We start from the raw sequence: 19,932 nt of genomic DNA on the forward strand, positions 1-19,932 counted from the left end.
GGAAGTACTTAAAGGGTTGTTTCATTATACCAGTGTTTTAGTATAGTTATAGTTTACTTCTGACTAGTGATTTAAAGTGTCCGTAACACCAGATTTGATTAAAACACTTTTTAAAGACTCCTGACTTGTCATTAGGTGGGATTTCTTCTCCCTTTCCTGTTTTTCTTTATTTAGCTATTCAATATACTTATTTTAACTGCCCATTTTGTGGGAATAAAGGTGTATAAAATGGAAAATTGCTTCCTCCTCACACTATATATACACAGACTTCTGATTTGCAGAAGGTGTAGCTTTGCCCTCATTCAAACAGCTCTTTTCAAATGTTAACTCCTACTCTTAAGATGAGTGGTTGTTATAATCTATGTGAGGAGCTCTCAGAGCCTAAAGATTTCTCCATTTGAGGAACTAAGCTCAGAAAACTGTGCCCCAAACAGCTGTTTCTCTTGCTTGTTGCCCCATCTCCTTTGTCCTAACTCAAAAAACACCAAATGAAGGGAATTTTGGCTCCCCTTCATGGAGTCTTCTCCACGTAGTACAGTCATGTACATCATATTATCTTCATACCAGATACTCCCTCAGATCTTTTGCCTTTCTAAAGCACGTTTCAAAGTCTCACCTCCCTTCATTCCTGTCTTCATTCCTTTTCTGCAAAGGAAATAAAAAAAGGGACTCGAAAAGACTTACTTTCCTAGTTTTGCTTTTCTACCCCCTCCTTTCACCTAGCTTTTCTACCTCACTGCTGTCCTCCTAGAACACTACCAGCAAAGAATGGTTGAGTTGCACATGACATCAGGCTATCAGTTGAAGTTATAACGACCTCAGTCTGAAGTTACATCAAGCTTCCATTGACAATGTAGATTAAGTTTTGCTCCTCCTGGTGCCCTAATCCAGATACCTTCAGGCAAGGGCAGCCAGCAGTGTGGGCATGTGCATGAGTTATCTGCTAACTCTGGAAGCGCTGGCTGCTGCATGCAGCCTGCCGGGGGCTTCCTTTCCACCAGTAATCTGGGTACCCAGGCTGTACCAGAATGTCTCCTTGTCTGCATTTCCAAGGAAGTGCAGGCTGCAAATCAAACCAAAAGACCAAGCCAAAAATGTTCACACTGTGTTACCTAAGGAGTACTGGGTTTTGTTTTGTTTTGTTTTTTGCAAGATCTATTTCTCTCATACTCTTCTTTCACAAATACCTAAGTCTTAGTGTCAACCAGGGCAAGTGCTTCAGCTTTAATGAATCTGGTGGCAACGGGAAAGAATGAAACAATGAAGTAACATTTCAAACAGCCACCACAGACACTTGCCCAGAATAAAGTAGAATACATGAGAAGGCTCTTACCAGTCAGTCTAAAGATGATCTAATGACATCAATCACATACTCTTGCTGCTCTGTGTCTGTGACACTATAAAAACTGAACACTGTAGAGAAGGACAGTAGGTAACAACTATTTGGTATTTCTCACAATAAAAGCTACTCGAAGAAATGTTCAGGTAGATTCTTTAATGATGCATGGTTTTAAGGAAAATCCACAAAAAGTGAATTGTATTCCATTCTACTTTCCTAAATAAACTTTGAAAATTGCCTTGAACCTAGGGGAAGAAAAACAAAAACCTGCCACCCTTCTCTTAGAAAACCTACTCTTCAAACAATCCTAACAGCTGTGTCACCATCCTGTTCTCTCAGAACAGATGTTAAAGAGGTGTATTCTTGGTGTTTTATCTTTCTCCCACAGGTCTAGATTTCAGAAGATGCTATGTGGACAGCCACATTTTGCAGTCACTGTCAAGGTATTTCCTGAAGATGTTGCAAATTTAATAATTCTGAAAAGGAGAATGTAATAATTACTCCCAAATGTGGGAGTTAATCCTTAAAGACAATGATGAGAGGTCTCTTGGCACAAAGCAATGGTAAATTTAACGAAATATAAAATGGGTTGTTAATTACTAAGCATTGGAAACCAGTAGCTACCAGAAAAGAACTCATGTCTTCCAGCAATATTCCATGCAACAAACCTCAACCACATGCCAAGTATTTTTTCTGAATGGGAGCTACAAAGCCCAATACACCCTGGGACTGAATTCTAGACAGGCAAATGACTGCTAAAATGTGCACCTTCCCCTTTTGATTAATATCTGCAGTTCAGCTGCATGATGGCTCAAGAGCATAACTACTGCTACCAGGCTGATCTCATTGAAAGGAGGGGGATATACAGGACAGCTGGCCAGCAACAGATGGGGATATGCTGTTCCATCTCACAGGCTGGTGGAGCTCCTGTTGCAGCACATGCTGTCCGGAAGGAATTCTAACTCTAATGCAAGCACCAGTCTTCCAAAGGAGGCCTGGCTTTAAGCCACAGTCAAGTCCCAGAATTCAAAAAACTTCTTAAATTGTCTATCTAGTCCCTAAATAGTCCAGTCATTTATAGTTGAGATCAGTTTTTTCCACAGAAAATGAATTAGCCAGTTCTTTAAATTCTTTTTTGTTGAAGATAAAGTGAAAGAATTCTGTAGCCTTCTCTGTTTTTCTGAACAGAACTTTATATACCTATTAACAGCTTAAGATTTCCTGTCCTTGAAGGAGAAAATTCTTTGCTTTTCTAATCACATGATAAATGCAAAAAGGTCATCATCAGTTCCAGTCACCATAAGGATGATTGCTTTCACGCATTCTGCTTTACAATAACATTGGCCTTGACCATCAGCTGACTTCTAAAATAGTTAAGCTGCATTAAAATTAGACTGCTGTTATTGAAATTTACAATGAACTGAATTTATCTTTAATTCATTCTCTTAACTTTTTATAGACACCTAGAATTCAATTTCGTTCTTCTGATATTTCAAATTAAATATTACTTGAAAACCCAAAAGTAAATCTCATTTGAAAACTTATAGAAGCAGAAATGAAGATACCAGTTCATTTTGACCTTCTGAGTGGAAAGAAATGAATAAATTAAACATTTATGCCACTTCTCATTATAAAGGTGACTGGATGCAATTATAGGGAGCTCATCCCACTATGCAAACTCACCCTGACCCAAGCAGTCTTTGCGTGTCAATAAAAAGAATTATGATCTCATCTCTTTAAAACAGAGATACTGTCTATTATGTATGAAGTTATCTATACCATGTCATATAGAGAATATCAAAGGACAGTATTCACTAGTAGTGCTAGATTCACACCAGGATTTAAATTACAAGCACTAATACAAATTAATGGAAAAGCTGGACCAGTAACTGAATATAAAAAAAATGTAACAAGCAGGCTAAAGGGGAACACAAAATAAGGTGTAGCTGAGAAATACTGTTTCTTTGTATTGTCATCTATGGTACTCTGTACAGAAGTGTCACAACTTAACAGGGTATGACAAGACACCTTGCACTCATACTTGGCAGATTATTAGAAATTTTACACAAAAGACACCTGTACAATCTCATACAGAGCCAAAAGTATTCAGTAGGACATTTTTTTCCTAGATGTATTTTTTCTATTTTAAAATGGCTTTCAATAAAAAAATCTATTATAATGGTGTTGTATAAACACAACTCTGTAATCCTTCTAAAACATACAAATTACAAATGAGAAAAACAGATATGGTGTAACATTCCTTAAATGTTATTATTTTATTAAGTATTTCTTTTTTCTCTTTATCTGAAGGATCAGTTTAAATAAATACCAATACAGTCTGACCCTTCTGAAATGCCTACTGACTCCAAAGAAAATCTGTCTAATAACAGAAATTCATGTTTTACACCTTCCTCCTCATTATCAAAAAATACTTCAGTATTCAAACTAAAGGAGCAATTCCTGTGAATGCTCACACACAGCATTTTAGTATTTGTCCATATTCTTGCTAGACCTTACAACAGTTTCTTTCATTCTAATGAGCATCTTAAAGGGAGCCTTGATGAAAAAAACCACAACTTTGCATAATATACTCTATAAAAAAACCTCAGAGTATTCATAATAAAATTAATATTCAGACTAAATGTTTACAGATGTGAGCCTTTAAACAAAAGGCAGTGAGCTTGAACTGAGTTTACCTTACTGTTAGCTACTAATTCACCCTCACCACAAACCAGAACACAAATTAGATACAGTTCTACACAAAAAATAATTGAACTTGCTGAATATTCACATTTTTGTGTCTTCTCTTTCTCTGCAAAATCACAGCCTACCTTTTTCCTTTTCTATGATCTTTCTGTTCTTAAATATGAGTTGTATCATCAGATTATCAACTACCAGAGTTTTTTAACTTATTAAAATCATTAAGAGCCGTTATTCTAACCTATTGTTGTTTCTCTAGCTTTTTCATACATCAGACATTATTACTGTTTTACACACAGAATGTGCTATATAATATCCATGTAAATCACAGTCTTTATATTAAAATCTAATGCACAAGGACAAATACAGTTTATAATTTTCATAATTTATATGATTGGCATATATATGGTATATAGCTTTTGTATCAGCACACATCACACATACTGACATTTTTGTGATTACAGAAATGTAGGAATTACAATTTACTGCTGCTAAACATATGCTATTAATTTGCTGTAGTATAATGGAAAAATAGTATTTTAAGTGGAAATCTGATGAAGATAGTTGAGTGTTTTGTCTGTTTTCAGGATCTTCAGGACCTAATATCACATATGGCAATTTTATTTGAGGCTGATGACCAATTCCATTTGTCATCTACAAGAAATTTATTCATCAGTTTTGTGATGGTTTGAATGACCAGATGGCTCTTTTCCCTGCTCCAAAGACTTACCATATGAATGTGTAGGAGTTAGATCTGGGAGAAACATTGCCAGCTGAACTGAGATGCTGCATATATGTTGAGTGCTTTACCAATAAAGAAACGCTTGTCTCGCTTCAATCTCTATCTTTAGCTGGAAATATTCTATATCTCAAATTAACTTTTGTAGACAAGCTATGTCTACAGAAGTGGGAAAAAAAAAAAGAGTTCAACCCCCCTCCCCCCTCTTTTGTCAACACATATGCACTGCCTGGGGACTTTTTTAAAAGGCATTTTTTCGCATTGCTCACAAGAATATATTTAAAGCTACACTTCTAATTTGAAAAACACAATATTGACAAAATGAAATAAAACTCTGTTGAAAAGTTTATTCACTTCTAAGTACCACTTTAATTTTGTTGCTTTTATTCTGGTTATGTTCTTCAAGTAATTTCTCTCCCTTTTTTTCACGTGCAATATACAGGAATTAAAAAAAAATCAGAAAAGTACACAGTCATGGGAAGAGCTCTCAGTGAAGTACAATCATGATTCATTATCATCACATACTAATGGAATATCTCAGTAGAAACACCACAAAGCGATTTTTAAACATCATGCAGTGATTGTTTTATAACGTCTATAACTACACTGCACACACATCTTTTACTCTCCTGCTTTCTTCTCCTATCTGGGTCAAGTACAGTGCCTCCTTTCTCTGTGACTTTGGGGAGAAGAGAGAGGTTGATGGGGTGGGGGGAGGAGGTCCTCCCTCAATTACTTTCCATCTTCAGGATATGGAGTTGTACTAGTAAATCATTTTCTGTGACAGTCTGAAATAACGGGTTTTTAGGAGGTAAGTTAAAGCAAAATAAATTTTCCTCATATTGAAACTCCACTAAGACTGCATGCAGCGTCACAAAATAATGCTTGTTCAGGCATGAGTCCTTTATGTAAGGATCTAGGGACCTCTCTACCACTGCCCTGCAGGAATACCTTTGCTGTTATCTCTTTCTATTTTTACCAACAGTGACTGGTTTCACTCTTGGAGAGTTACAAAACATGAGTTCTACATAAGGATAGGATCATGTGAATTAACACTATGGCTGCAGTCACTGTTGAAAAACAAACTATTGCTTATTTTTTTATCTCTCCAATATTTTCTTTTTTAATAAATAATTTATGGATAGCATTTGATGTAGAATTATTGATAATAATATATGAGCAAATACAATTTTAAAAATATGAAGAAAGTTATAAGTATATCTCTTGGGAAAGAAGCATGAAAACTGTCACCATTGACTGGTTTTTCATTTTTGTTTTGCAATTTGACCCATTTAAGTCCATAGCTTTATTATGTCGTAAGCTATCACAGTGCTTTTGATGTGAGAAGAGTTCTGAAGATGACAGTCAAAATTCTGGCTTGTATGCCATCACCCAGCTCTAGTAAAATCCAAGACAGCTTTACAATCAGTTTTAGGCTCAGTAAGCAAAGAATTAGACCTTGAGGCTTTAAACTTTGACAGTAGAGATGACAAAAAGAGCACCAAAAATCACTAGATTATCTGCATGAAATAAAACCTGTAAACTTTAGTCCAAAAATTATGTATAAGCACCCATTATAAACCTGCTAGCACATTAACTATTGGCAAAACTGTTTAGGTTGGTTGGAGGTTTTGGGGGGGTTCTTATGTATGAGAAACAGAATTGGAAATTACTTCTGCTCTTGCTTCAGTTAGAGGAATCTAATAATTTTAAAATGCCTACAGCTAAAACTACATATATGACACTGAGTTTTGAGGTTGCAAAACACTGAAATAAGGTTACTTGTCTGAGTGAAACATACACTCACATGCTGGCTTTAAAGCCATCCCTCATTCTCTATTACAAAAATCTCTGGCACTGCAGGAGAACCAACTGTGTAAGTGTCCAGTGAGGCTGAATAGCCTTCATTCCATCTCTCCATTTCATGCAAGGGATTATGTTATTGCTACCCTCCAAATTCCTTATGAAAATAAGATGTTCATAATGATGACTAGTCTTGTAAGTAAAACTGATAGTGAATTTATAAATTATGTGAACACATGGGATTAATTCTCCCTGTCAGCCCAGGCTCTAGTCTTCATTCCATACGTGCCGCCACAGCAATCAACTGTCTTGCCTGTTGCTTCAGCTACATCAAACTTGTCTTCAAATCTTCCTCCTGCCTTCATTCACCTTTTTCCACACTAGCTGTGAGCTTCTTAGGCTTCTTCAAAGCCGTATTTCTGCCAGACATTTTGCTTGCGCTCTTTACCACTGTTCTGTCATCAAGTCTGATCTTTGAACGCTTTATTTTCTTAGAAATTTTGGCAAAATATATGAGAAAAAAATGTTAATCAAATCTGTAAAGCCTGACAAGACATAGGAGTGTCACCATTCAGTCGTTAATGCTTGCTATAACTTTTTAGGAGTCAATAGAGTGTAAGAATATTTCTTGTTTAAAGTGCTTCACACTCCTTCGTCAACATATCCTAGATAATCATTAAAAAGCCAATAGCAAATATGGTGTAACATGCACTGGTGCATTGACTTGTCTTGCATTTAATTAGCCAATTAGTTTTGCATGGATTACCACAGTAATCTGAAACCACCTTCTGCCTCAAAGTAAAGCTAAAAGGAAATAGAAAATCAGCGCATTACCTGGCAGGGAGCTGCTGTCCAAGACAATAATCTGAACTTGGTAGATACAGAGCCTTTGTTCAGTTTGAACCTTTAAAGACTCTTTGGAGACCTGATTGGCTGATTATCACACATTATGTTTGGACAGTTTATTTTGTGTGACCAATTGCCAAACCACCAAGCATCGCAAATTACTGAGGTATAAGAGGTTATGGTGGAGCTCAACAATCAGAGCACAACCCCACAGAAGAGCACCCTTGGTTTCTTTTAGAAGTTTCTCTTTAGGGTTTCTTTCACATTTCCTTTGTCTGACATACAGAATTTTTCTTTTTCACCCTCTGTGTACATTCAAAACTGTATTTAGATTCTATAACCTTTAAACTGGGTGCTAATGACAGGGGGCACCTGAACATAGTTTGTTCCTAATGCTACAGGAGCTCAGCATGTATTGAGATGCTGGGTATGAACCTGCCTTTTAAAACATATGGTAAGTTAAGATCAGCATTAATATTATTTTGTTCAACAAGCCAACAAACTAAAAATGTAATAAAAATGCTGTAAAGATTATCAGCAGAAGCTTAAAAGCAAAATTGTAGGCACTCAACGTAGACTACATGTTGCAAAACCTGTTTGTTTTTTCTCACTTGTATAAAATTGTCCAGCAATTAACAGTAAATATGCAATTCACTTAGATTTTTTTTAGACTGCTCCATTTATAGGCATAGTAAAATACCACACTAGACTTTATAGAGCAATTCGAAAATTCTTTGTATTAATAAGCAATGCTAGCCACTATGTTATTTAAAAGGCTCAATTTCACTGGAGATGATGCAGAACTTGCTTCAGAGCTCCAACAGTTATTTTCCATTGTTTCTTAAGTTTTACAAAAACTCACTATTTTTGTGTAGGAAAAAAATTGAATAATCTGCAATATTGATAATGAAATAAAGTTATACATAGAAGGCAAGTTGTACCTTAAAACTGATTATAACTTCACTCAAGAATTCTGGGCAAAATGCTTTTACAAGTTCACATCAAAAGCCCTTCCTTTTTAGCTGCAAAAAGTTAACTGTTTTGTTGGAGAAGCAAACAAAAAGCTGTATTGTGTAATTACAACTGCTTTTTTTCACCAGTCTCACACACCCTACTTGACTTGACCCAATAAATGCTGGAAAGGATGAAACTGCATGGCCAGACGAAGTGGAAAAACATTCTGACAAGTAAGCTTAAAAAAAATGAAACTTTTTCTTGTCTTATATATTCACTGTGTCTCTGATACTGAAGTCCCAATGCTCTTAGACGTGGGAATTTTAGCAGTCTTAGAGACAACTTTTATGAGAAAACTGCTGTTACTTCCACTGCCCACCACTTTGAATATGCAGAGAAAGAAGCAATTCTCTCAATGAATTTCTTAATTTACCTGAAAATAATTATGCTAATGTTGATCTGCATTTCTGAGACCTGTGGCAATTTTGCATGAAAAGTGAGACAAGTTCTAGCACTACTGGAAGCACATAACAGCTTGCTAAAGAAAAAGACCAGCCTAATAATGAGAAAATATTATCATTTAATTGATCTCTGTACTGTCTAAAACTTTAATCTGAATCTGAAATGGTTCCTTTGGGAAGTATGAGAAATACTGGAGACAATATGTGGCCGTGATAGGTATGCCTCTAATGCCAGGCTGAAGGAGGACTACTCACAAGGGGTGTTGGTTTCAGCTCTGAGGACAACAGCAGGAAGAGAATGTGTTTGCTGACACAAGCACACAAGAAGAGGACAAAAAAGGAAGTGAACATGTGTTGCTGAACTCTTGACTGAGACCTTGCAGTGACAACAATACTGTGTTTCCTATTATTGGAGAGAAATAGGAAGCATAGCATTGTCATGCTGGACATCCTCTGTTAGATTTTGACAATTTATGTTTAGTCCCAGGTACAGCTTCTCACTTGTGTCAGCAAAGCCACTCCCCACCCTGCCGTGCCTTTCGGTGGCAGGCCCTTCCTTCCACAGGATTTCCATCCCATCCTGGGGCAGGGGAAAAGAAAATCACCCCCAGCCTCAAGATTTCTGCACCCATGAAAAGCAGTCACAAAAAGCAGGTACCACTGCTATATCCCTAGAAGGTGAGCCCACAGCTCTCCTCTAGTGATGCTGACAGCGAGCACAGCACCACATCATTTTGGCATCACAGTGGTGGAACATAGCTGCCTTTCACTCCTCCACTCCAGAGAGCAAAGAGAAGGGCTTAAATCTGTGCCTGCACTGAGGCTGATCTTCTAAATTCAGGGAGCTGAGCATGAGATTGAAGGTCAGAGCTAAAGCTAAAGACTGCTTCTGAGTGACAGAGCTAATTGGCGCAGGGCACGCCAGTGGCAGGCAGTTGGCCTGCAGTTCACCGTCAGCTTGAACTTGGCAAAATAAAAGATAACACTGTATTGGACCATTGTCTATAAAAACTTACACATACCAAGAGAGCTACTACTTTACTTACCATATGAGACCAACCTGGTGGTGCATTTTGTGAATAATAATGGCAGTGGGGTTTTTTTTAACTATAATACAAATCCAGCTACTCAAGAGCTCCTCTGAGATAGGTGCCTAGATGTAGTTGCTTTAGTGCACCTTGCTGCCCACTCACACAGAGGTGCATACTTATTAAATTTAACAGTTCCTTCCTGGAAAAAAGAGCCAGACACCAGGAAAAGGCTGATATTTTCTTTCAAGATCATGAGCTTGAACTGTTAAAATTGAAGTAAGTTCACCATAACCCCTTAGTCTGGATGTCAATCTGAACTTCAGCTCAGTTTTGCTATATACTAATATCTGTTCAAGTACAATATCTATTAAAAAAAAATCTTTATTACAAAATAACCTCTTTTGCACAGAGCCATTGATATTACAGCACATTTTTTCCTTTAGTCACAATCCAAGGATGCTGGGTTTCTTGAAAGAATGCTTTACATTAGCAGTGGTCGTAGTACTTAAAGCTATATAGAGGAATGTTCTAGTAATGGAGGTTTGATCACAAACCACATTCAGTTGGTGTGAATTTTTTTTTAGTCTAATTTCCTGCAAGACCTAAAATATTGGGTGACAATCTGAACTTCTGTTACTTCACTAGTATATAGTTTTAACTTTTCACATTTTAGAGGAGATTTAAGTTTCTAATAAAGTTCTGCAAGATATTCTTTGGCTTACACACAATTTGGGACTCTGATTTAAAGGTGGGATTAATCACAGCCACCATTAGATAGTGCTGACATTTACATGTGATCTGGATACCTAGATTTCAGATTGATTTATAGTCAATGAGCAGAAACTAACTTTGGGGACATATCTCACTGACCTATTTTAGGCATCTAAGCTATAATGAAATGATACTTGGCCTACAAATGCCTATATCTCTCCATTATATAAGGTGAGTCTAGATAACTAGCTGAATTATAGATATCTGTGCTACTGAACCCTGCATTTGGATGAACCCAGCCCTATATGCTCATAATACAGTTTCTTAGTATTCCAGGGAACTGGAAATAATGAAGCAGTTCCTTTTCCTAATCCAATGTTTTTAAATCTTAAATGTTTTGGGGTAGGTAGGAGGAAGGTTTCCTTATATGTTTATTTAACTCTGATGAAATAAGAAAGTGAAAAATACATGTTCTAGATTCTAAAAATGTTGTTTCCATCTTCTTTGAAATAGATCCACAGCTTAACAGTATAGTGTTATATTACAATCTGAAATTTTGTGATCCTTTACTTATTGCTGAGGAAAATACATTGTTTGGCTAAGTAATGAGTCTCTAAAAAGCATGTGCTGCAATATCCATATTTTGTTGCTGTGTTTGTAAAAAGTGTAACTCAGAAATATTGTATTACAAACATTTTTGTGGCTATCATGGCTACATAGAAGACAATTTATGTAAGGTACAGGTAAAGTATCTCATGTTTTACGTACATACCATAGACAACTAATACTATCCTTTTTGAAAGTAAATCTTCAAATCAAGTCTTATACAGCAAAAGCAAATCTCTAACCATCTTCTTAGACACAAAAAAAAAAGCAGTGACAAATTTCGTATGCATGATTTTAATTCACAATTTAGTCAACTAAGTTATTACATCAACCATCTCTTTAAAACTTGAAACAATGTTCAATGCCTTACAAACAACATAGAGGACAGCTTACCTAACATAAAGACTGCACAGTTACCTAGAGCTGCAGAATTGGAGGGGCAACATTTTTAGAGCCAATTTGTGACTGCGCTGATTAAATTGTTAGTAACATATTAATTTTTATAATTTATAAATACTTTGTATCATATTTTTCCAGAATTTCATGAGTCTGTATTTCATGATAGCTGAATATGTGGCATTTTAAAATTCCATAAAAATGCCTGGTACAAAGAATGATTTCATGTGAACACTGGAGTAGAGGCAGCATTTTACTCAAGGTAACTAACTAAATAGTTAGGGCTGTCTCTGACGACACAGATACTGATTATGCATCAGCTACTGCTTACAACTGACCACAAAAACAGTAACTGTTTCCTAGAGATACTACCAAATAATAAGCTCAAGAATTCAATATTAGATACATTTGCAGGAAAAAAAAAATATTAATTTAAAATTACTTTCTGTGGATTATTTAAAAAGCAGTATCATCCAGGCCAGAAATTTTGTTAGCTTAGATAACCACAGATACACAAGTCCTTGAGTGATAAGATAAGCCATATAGTATGACCACGCACAAGTTTGAGTGTGTTAGGCATGAAAAAATGCAAATCTGCAAGGTATGTTACACATCACATTACCCAACATTGTGTGAATATGCAGCCTTTTGGGCTGGTTCTCCTGTAAGCACACTTTGGCAGCAGTTAGCATCTAGGGATACCATGGAATGAATGTAGAAGACCACAAGGAACCATGAAGGGACAACAGCAGGACCAGATAGAGTTTCTGTATCCAGGTAATAAGAAACACAAGAGATTTTCTGTCTCCAGTATGTCTCCCTTCCTGCATGCCACCCTTGAGAATGAGCCATACACGCTGGCAGTTTAAAAATTGCAGCACACAGAGGGCGGCGCATGCCTGTGCACAAGCTGCAAACACACAGTCTGAAGAGAGATTTCAGTAGGTTCCTTCTCACCACCTGTACTTTCGTGCTCCTTGCAATGGCACTGCAGCAAAAACACACACTCCTCCACCAGCCCCTTAGGCTCCTAGACCTCCTCAAGGGTGATTGCTACTTAAGCCTGCTCCACCTGAACACTCACTGCCCTCCCTCCACCATTCCACCCTAATTCTCCAGTCTCAAAGGCTGGCAGTCTCACTCTCCTTGCTCTAACAGCTCTACTAACTCAAAAACTTACCAACATACAAAGTCCAGGGTAGGGAAATCTACTCTATGGCTGAGTGAAGGCTTATTCACCACAAAGCTGATACTTTATGTTTCCCCTGGTGTCTTGATTCCCCTACAGTCATCCTCACTATCTCATATTTAAATGTATCTGTATGAATAAGGCAAATTTATTAGGACTGAGTTAAGCCATGATTATTTGAATATCACTTAATGCCTTAAGGAAGGAAAAACTTGGCCACTAACTTGGTTACATTTTTAAAACACTGCAATTGCTCATGAAAACAAAATATGTTCAAAACACTAAGATGTTTGCAATTTTTCTATTTTACACGGATCACTATAGATTCTTATACCAATTAACTACCTTTGTCTTTCATAAATTATTTGTGGGTAAGTGTATTTTTCAAAGTAGAAAAAATATTTTCTTTTTCTAGTCAGATCAGATAATGTGTGTGAATCTAATTCAGTGTAATTGAGTGTGTAAACAAGACAGTGAATTTGAAAAGAAAGGGTATTTTTCAGAGGGAAGAAGACGCAGTAAGGACACAGCAAGGACAAGGAAAATGAGCTTGAATGGAGTGATACTACTGCCTTTACTGGCATCTTAATTTTTAATGGTACGCATCTTATGGAAACCTGCAAATCTTTGTAGTTGCATAATTATTATGTTGAGCAAAAAAATATTTGTTTCCAACTTGTAGAAAATGCAAGATGGTCTCCAGCTTGAAAGTTTATGATTTACACGCAGATACATCAATTGCCAAGTACATGTTATGTTAGTTGGGAGTACACTCATATTTTCAGCCAAATTACTAAGGGAGGTATTTAAAACAAATAAGCAATAAATGTAGGTGTATATTATAGTCGGAAGATGGCAGTTGTACTCAGGTATATATTACTTTAACATATAAGCATAGTGATAAAAATATTCAGCATTTGCTGAAGTAATTTGTTTAAAGACAAGGAGATATAACCCATGGTTATTGAAGGGTGCAGTACAACATATTTCTATTTTGCCTAGAGGGGCAGCTGTGCTGGCAGAACCTTTCACCCTGGAGGGATCAACTCTTCACTGTAGATCCTACCAGGATAAAGCAGGTTTCTTTTTATGGGCAGAAATCCACACAAGTCCTGCCAACTAAGGCTCCTCAAGAGACAGATAAATTTTATGCAACTCCCAGCTGGCCCAAACACCAAAACAACAGCACCTTTCCCTTACAACTCAATTTTTTGCTTTCTGGACTGATAGGCTTCTTTCAAGCTATCTTCAGTATGCCTGTTTGAGATAAATACAACACTTCTAGCTACCACAGGTAAAAGATTCAGATTCATGTACAGGTTCGCTGTAGCTCTAGAGCAGTTATTTTATGCATGTGTGGGTTTTTTTCAAAGATGGTAACCCTAGAGGTAACAAACCAACTCTCAGAAGTCAGCACATGGTCCACAATAAAACTGCTCAATCTGATCTAATCCTTATGCTGCTGCATTTTAGGACTGAAATTAAAGCCAGTGCTCCAACAGTCCTCTGTATTCACTCCACTTCGAGGCACAGTGGGATTTTTTAGGTAGCTCATGCTACTATGGCTTTCCTCAAAAGCAGGACAGAAAATGACTCAATGCACTGCTGGACTGCCTGAGAATTAAAGCCCAGAAGCCTGATAGTTTATATCATGTATCTTTCCTTCTTTTGCCACCTTCAAAGAATTTCAATTATCTCACAGCTCTCACCAGCCTTCCTAGTCCTGCTTGAAGAACCACTGCAACACCCTCCCAGACAAGAAATTCCAAATTCCTTAAAGGAAAGAAAAAAAAAAAGAAAAAGAAATCAACAAAACTTCTTGCATAAAATCTTCTCTTTCTAAGACAAGAAAGAGCTTCTCACAGTTCCCATCTGCAGCAGAAAGTAAGCGCCCATCTCTATCCTCAGCAGGGCCCAGATAAACAGTTCTACCACATGAAGAAATAAACAGGGATTCCCTCTGGCAAGGTCAGAGGAGCAGATGAAAATGACCCTGGGAGCATGAGTTCAACCAAATACAAAAGGTTCTGTGCTCAGTGGGGACTGGTTAAATAATTCAGCTCCAACCTTTTAGGAACACAAATACAAACCATTCTCTTCTCAATGGGGCAACAGAAACAAACACACAAAGTTAATGAGCCCAGCAGGGATTGACCAAACAGTTCAAACTCCCCCTTGGAGCAGTGAGAACAGCTATGAAGCAAACAACCTTAGCCACTTGGCACTGGAAAACAGAACCTGCTCAGCTTTGGTTGGATGAGTAAAAACTTCCTCGATTACAGTAGTTCTTCATTCTTCAGGGGGCTAAATTAACTATTAAATGCTGACTAAAGAGTCATCTGTTCAGCTCTGTCAGTTCATGTGCTAAGTCAAAGCAACGACAGTGGAATGCCTTCTCTAAGCATTTGACCCCTTTGTTTTCTTACTGGGTCCAGATTCTACATCTCCTCACTCCTGTACTGCCAACATGCAGGTCGACCTCTTTCAGTCCCATGCTTTCTTTCATGTTGTTCTCCTGGTGTGAAACACTGGTTTTTTTCTACCATAAGTATCCACTGCTTCTTCTATATACCTGGTCATAGAATTGTTCAAAAGAAGGCAAAAGGATCATATGGAAAACACATTCATATGTATATATGGTACTTATGGCAGATAAATATAGGCAGTAAATAACATACTGCAACACCAGAACTTTCTGAAACATCAAAATAATATATTCATATTTCTTCTGCCAGTGTTTTCTTCATTTCCCAATTTATCTCCTAGTATGCAGCATGTCGCATATTTCTTCCTATTTTTGTATCAGCTTGTGTATTTGTATATATACACGCTATTATTTATATTGGAAAACTACGTCCTCACTTATGTATATTCAGTTACCATAATGAGAAGCAAGTAGATGCTTCCTTGAAAAGACACCAGAATGCAAGATTCTCTGCTTACAAAACAACTATAACTGCTGTTCAAAGTACTTATAAAATAGGCTGTTCAGCATACAGTTGTAACTTCCGATTTTATCCTGTACAATTGCTAGTGAGAAGAGAGGTTTGATTTAAAAGTAGGATTTAATCTTTCATTATTAAGAGATAACAACCTACCTACCCAAGACCCAGTAACACTGAAATTCCAGATCCTAATTTATGTGGCTAATTTAGGTTTCACAAGACTGTTGTGCTGCATACAAACCCTGTTGTATTTATATAACTGGGATAAAACTGGTAAATGTAGGAGGAAGAAAAAAAAGAAGGAAAGAAAAAATTTGTAACTACCTTGTTAAAGTTAGAAACATCTTCTAGATCTTCAATAAACACAACATTTAGTATTCTGTCAGAATCCTATTCTATTAGACTAGCAATTCAAGTATAATAATTTAAAAGTAAGCTTGGCCGTGGCAGCTACAATAGCTTTGCTAATTTTTCAGGAAATAGCCACAAGAAAAAGAAATAGCATAGCCACGTGACTAAAATACATTTGCATTGAGAACAATATCATTTAAGTCATCATTTTAGGTATATATCAGCAATGCTAAAGCATATCCAGAAGTACAAGCTGATTACCTAGTTAAGTAAGAACATCTTGTTTCATTAACACTTTTCTACGCTATCACATTCAGAAGCAGAACCTATTTGAATCACGGAAAGGACAATCCTATTGTCTTATTTTGTACCCTATTTCATTACTAATGTAATACGACTGTATTTTCCAGGCTGCATAAAACAATCAGTTTCAGTATTAAGCATAACAATGGAAGCCACTATTATTATTTTAATCACAAAAGTACTTCTGAGCTGGAAACCATCAACTGGATCAACACTCCCTTATGCATGTGGGCGCTGGTGGATGTACACGACACATTCGCATTCCATATGACAGAGCTCCTTTTTCACGGCACACATAAGAGGGAGTTGCCTGCACATAGCAGATCAATTTAATAAACATGCACAGTGGGATGCATTTGCAGGCTGCGTGCTGGCATGTGGCTTCCCTGTGCTGCACAAGCCATAAGTCAGAAACAATCCCCTTTTCACCCACCCACTGCTGAAGGATCTGAACAAATCCATACCACAGAGTCCATGTTGGCTCCCACTGAGGTCACAGGCCATCATTGCTCAAGTAAATCTGAATTATGGTTCTAGTTTTTATTAGATTTTACAGTCCTAAGCATAATGGGTTTTAATGTGTTTTACATTATTTGCAAAGTGCTTCTGAAAGTCAAGAGATTCTCAACCACCAGACTAAACAAAGACTACAGAACTCAATACTCGCCTTTTATTTTCAAGGTTGCAATATTAATGTTTGAGAATTGTATTGTTCAATTGTTTGTTATTTTTCTCATATCATATTTCATATCAATTTCTTTATTAACATCTTGTTTGATGGATATGCCAATATACACAACAGCACTGCCAGAAGTGCACACCTATTTGATAATTAGACAATAAAACTATTCATCAACAACATAAACCTTGCTGCAGCATACAATTAGCATACAGAAATAATAAAAGCAAAGGTCAACGCTGCCTCTACGCCTTTCCCAAAAATAAAAAATTAAAAAACCTGAAGACAACTAAAAACCACTGTGACTGAAAATAAGATACATTATTCCACTTCTGCTAGCTGGAATATATTTGTCTCTGTGAAGTTCCTTAAAATAATGTTTCCTCGGATTAATGTCTTTTTCTCTTCTACTCTGTTTTCACCTTCTGCATTTGCCATTTGTCCAAGGCTACATTTTTTCTTTACCCTAAATGTAGCACCTGAAAGGAAGAATTAAAAAACAGAAGGGTAAAGTATGTAAACATTTGTAACTCTAAAGATTAAAATAGCATTAAGAAAAATAAATACTGGTTATTATAGAGGAACATCATCTATGCTATATATAAACTATCCAACAAGTAAGCATGTCTGACGGTTTCCAGTTTTAGCGTGGAAGACCCAGTATGCTACTAGGATGAGCAAAGAAGAACAGTGACTTGATCTTTTACCTTTTTTCATTCTAATAAATGGAGAGAAGGAAAATGCTCTCACAGAAAGAAGGAGCGGAAGAGAAGGACAGAGAAGATGGACACAAGAAAGTACCCATCTGGAAACAGAGAAATCATTTTGAGAATCACAGAACCATAGTTTGGGTTGGAAAGGATCATCTACCACAGCACCCCCCAACTACAAGCAGGAACACCTTCCACTAGATCAAATTGCTCAAAGCTTCATCTAGCCTGGCCTTGTACACCTCCACAATTTCTCTGCACAACCTGTTCCAGTACCTCATCATCTTCACAGTAAAAAATGTATTCCTAATATCTAATCTAAGTCTCTTTCACCTTAAAACCATTACCCCTTGTCCTATTACTGCACTCCCTGATAAAGAGTCCCTCCCCATCTTTCCTGTAGGCTCCCTTTAAGTACTGGAAGGCTGCTGTAAGGTGTTCCCAGTGCCTTCTATCCTCTAGGCTAAATCAAGCCCAACTCTCTCAGCCTGTCCTCATACAGAAGGTACTCCAGCCCTCTGATATCTTTGTGGCCTCCCCCTGGACTCAGTCTACAGATCCATGTCCTCCCTGTCCTGAGAACTCCACAACTGAACACAGCACTCCAGGTGAGATCTCACAAGAGCAGAATAGAGAGGGCGAATTAACTCCTGTGACCTGCTGGTCACACTTCCTTTGATGCATCCCAGGATATGTTTGGCTTTCCAGACTGCAAGCACACTTTACTGGCTCATGTTGAGTTTCTCACCCATCAGTATCCCCAAGTCCCTCTCTTCAGGGTTACTCTCCATCCATTTTCTGCTCAGCCTGTATCTGTGCTTGGGATTGCCCTGACCCAGGTGCAGGATCTTGCACTTGGCCTTGTTGAACTTCGTAAGGTTTGCAAAGGCCATCTCTCAAGCCTGTCAAGGTCCCTCTAGGACAGTCTTATAATCATTATAAGAAATAGCTTTCACTTAAACTAACCAGACAAATGATCCAAAAGACACAAGAAGTCTTTAGAAGCAGCGGAAAGAATCTCTTCAGCCATTACTGGGTGTAAACCACCAGTAAAACTTTTTAATTCAGTGGAACTGCACAAGAAGAAGGGAGACCAAGTTTGGACCTGGAGTCACAGGAACAGAGGAAATGCCAATCAAGCAATGCTTATATATTCTTTGACTGAGGGAAAATACCACAATGTTTTTAGATTTCAGTTGCAAGTGCCCTTCCTGGATTTTTCTATCTCATGTGAGTTTGGCCCTTATGTTCATTAGCTTTGCTTATAAACCTCTATTGTAAACCACTATTATAATATAGATTAAACTGACACAGGCCATGTACGGATCTCATAATGCTCTAGTATTGTTATATATGAATGAGGAAATAAGCTAAATTGAAATAAAGCACCTTCATATCCGACATAACCACATCAAAACATCTCTTTTTGGCTAACTACATCAGAAAAACATGGGAACAAAAACTGCTTTATGCCTCTAGCCAATATAATTATACCTGCACAAGAACAAGAAAACAGGTTCTCCTTTTTTCTTATTCTTCACAAACACAATGCATACTTCATGCTTTGTAAATACAGGCTATTATGGCATATTCTTTTCTACCTATTTTACTTAAATATACAACCCGGAGGTCTCAAAATACACACGCTTTTCTCACTGCTTGCTGAAGTCTGGTGTTCTGGCTTATAATTGTGGGCTATTGAGTTTGTAGTGTCGGTGAGAAGAAAGGAAAGGGGCTGCCTAATAGAAGACAGAGAGTTAGGACCTCTGTGTGACACAATGAGCAGAGATGTCAAAAATTGCTCAGGGCAGAAAGGAAGCCTTTAGTTTAACACTATGTATAAATCATTATAAAAATGTATGTCTTAAAAGGGTTTGGTAATGGGATGATAGGCCCATTGCCTTCTTCAGCTTCCAGCACCAATTTCCCTCCACAGACTATTCTGTTCTCTCCACCGGCTCCCAGATGCAACTCCCTTGATCAGCCAGCTTGAGTCTCTATCTTCGACACATTTTTTCTGACTCTGAAAGCAGTCTTCAGTTCCAGTTTACAGTTTGCAGCTCACCAGTTTCCATTTTTAACATCATCAGGAGGCCGTGCTGAGGATACAGGGTGCAGTACTCAATTTCAGACCCAAATCCATCCCTGGCATAGCATGCAAAAGCAGTT

General features: G+C 37.4%; 1 protein-coding gene across 3 annotated transcripts in view; it reads right to left on the reverse strand.

Moving 5' to 3' along the window:
* The window catches only part of SLC16A7 (solute carrier family 16 member 7), a 91,726-nt gene that overhangs the window by 61,203 nt on the left and 10,591 nt on the right, over positions 1–19,932 (reverse strand). Inside the window, exon 1 of one of the 3 annotated variants that reach the window (XM_054056664.1) lies at positions 7,416–7,447. The exons of the other annotated variants lie outside the window; for them this stretch is intronic. The gene's annotated coding sequence lies outside the window, so the exon portion shown is untranslated. Of the gene's footprint in view, positions 1–7,415; positions 7,448–19,932 lie in introns of those variants that run through there. 3 annotated transcript variants of the gene reach the window in all.

Source organism: Cuculus canorus, chromosome 1, assembly GCF_017976375.1.
Source record: "Cuculus canorus isolate bCucCan1 chromosome 1, bCucCan1.pri, whole genome shotgun sequence".
NCBI lineage: Eukaryota > Metazoa > Chordata > Aves > Cuculiformes > Cuculidae > Cuculus > Cuculus canorus.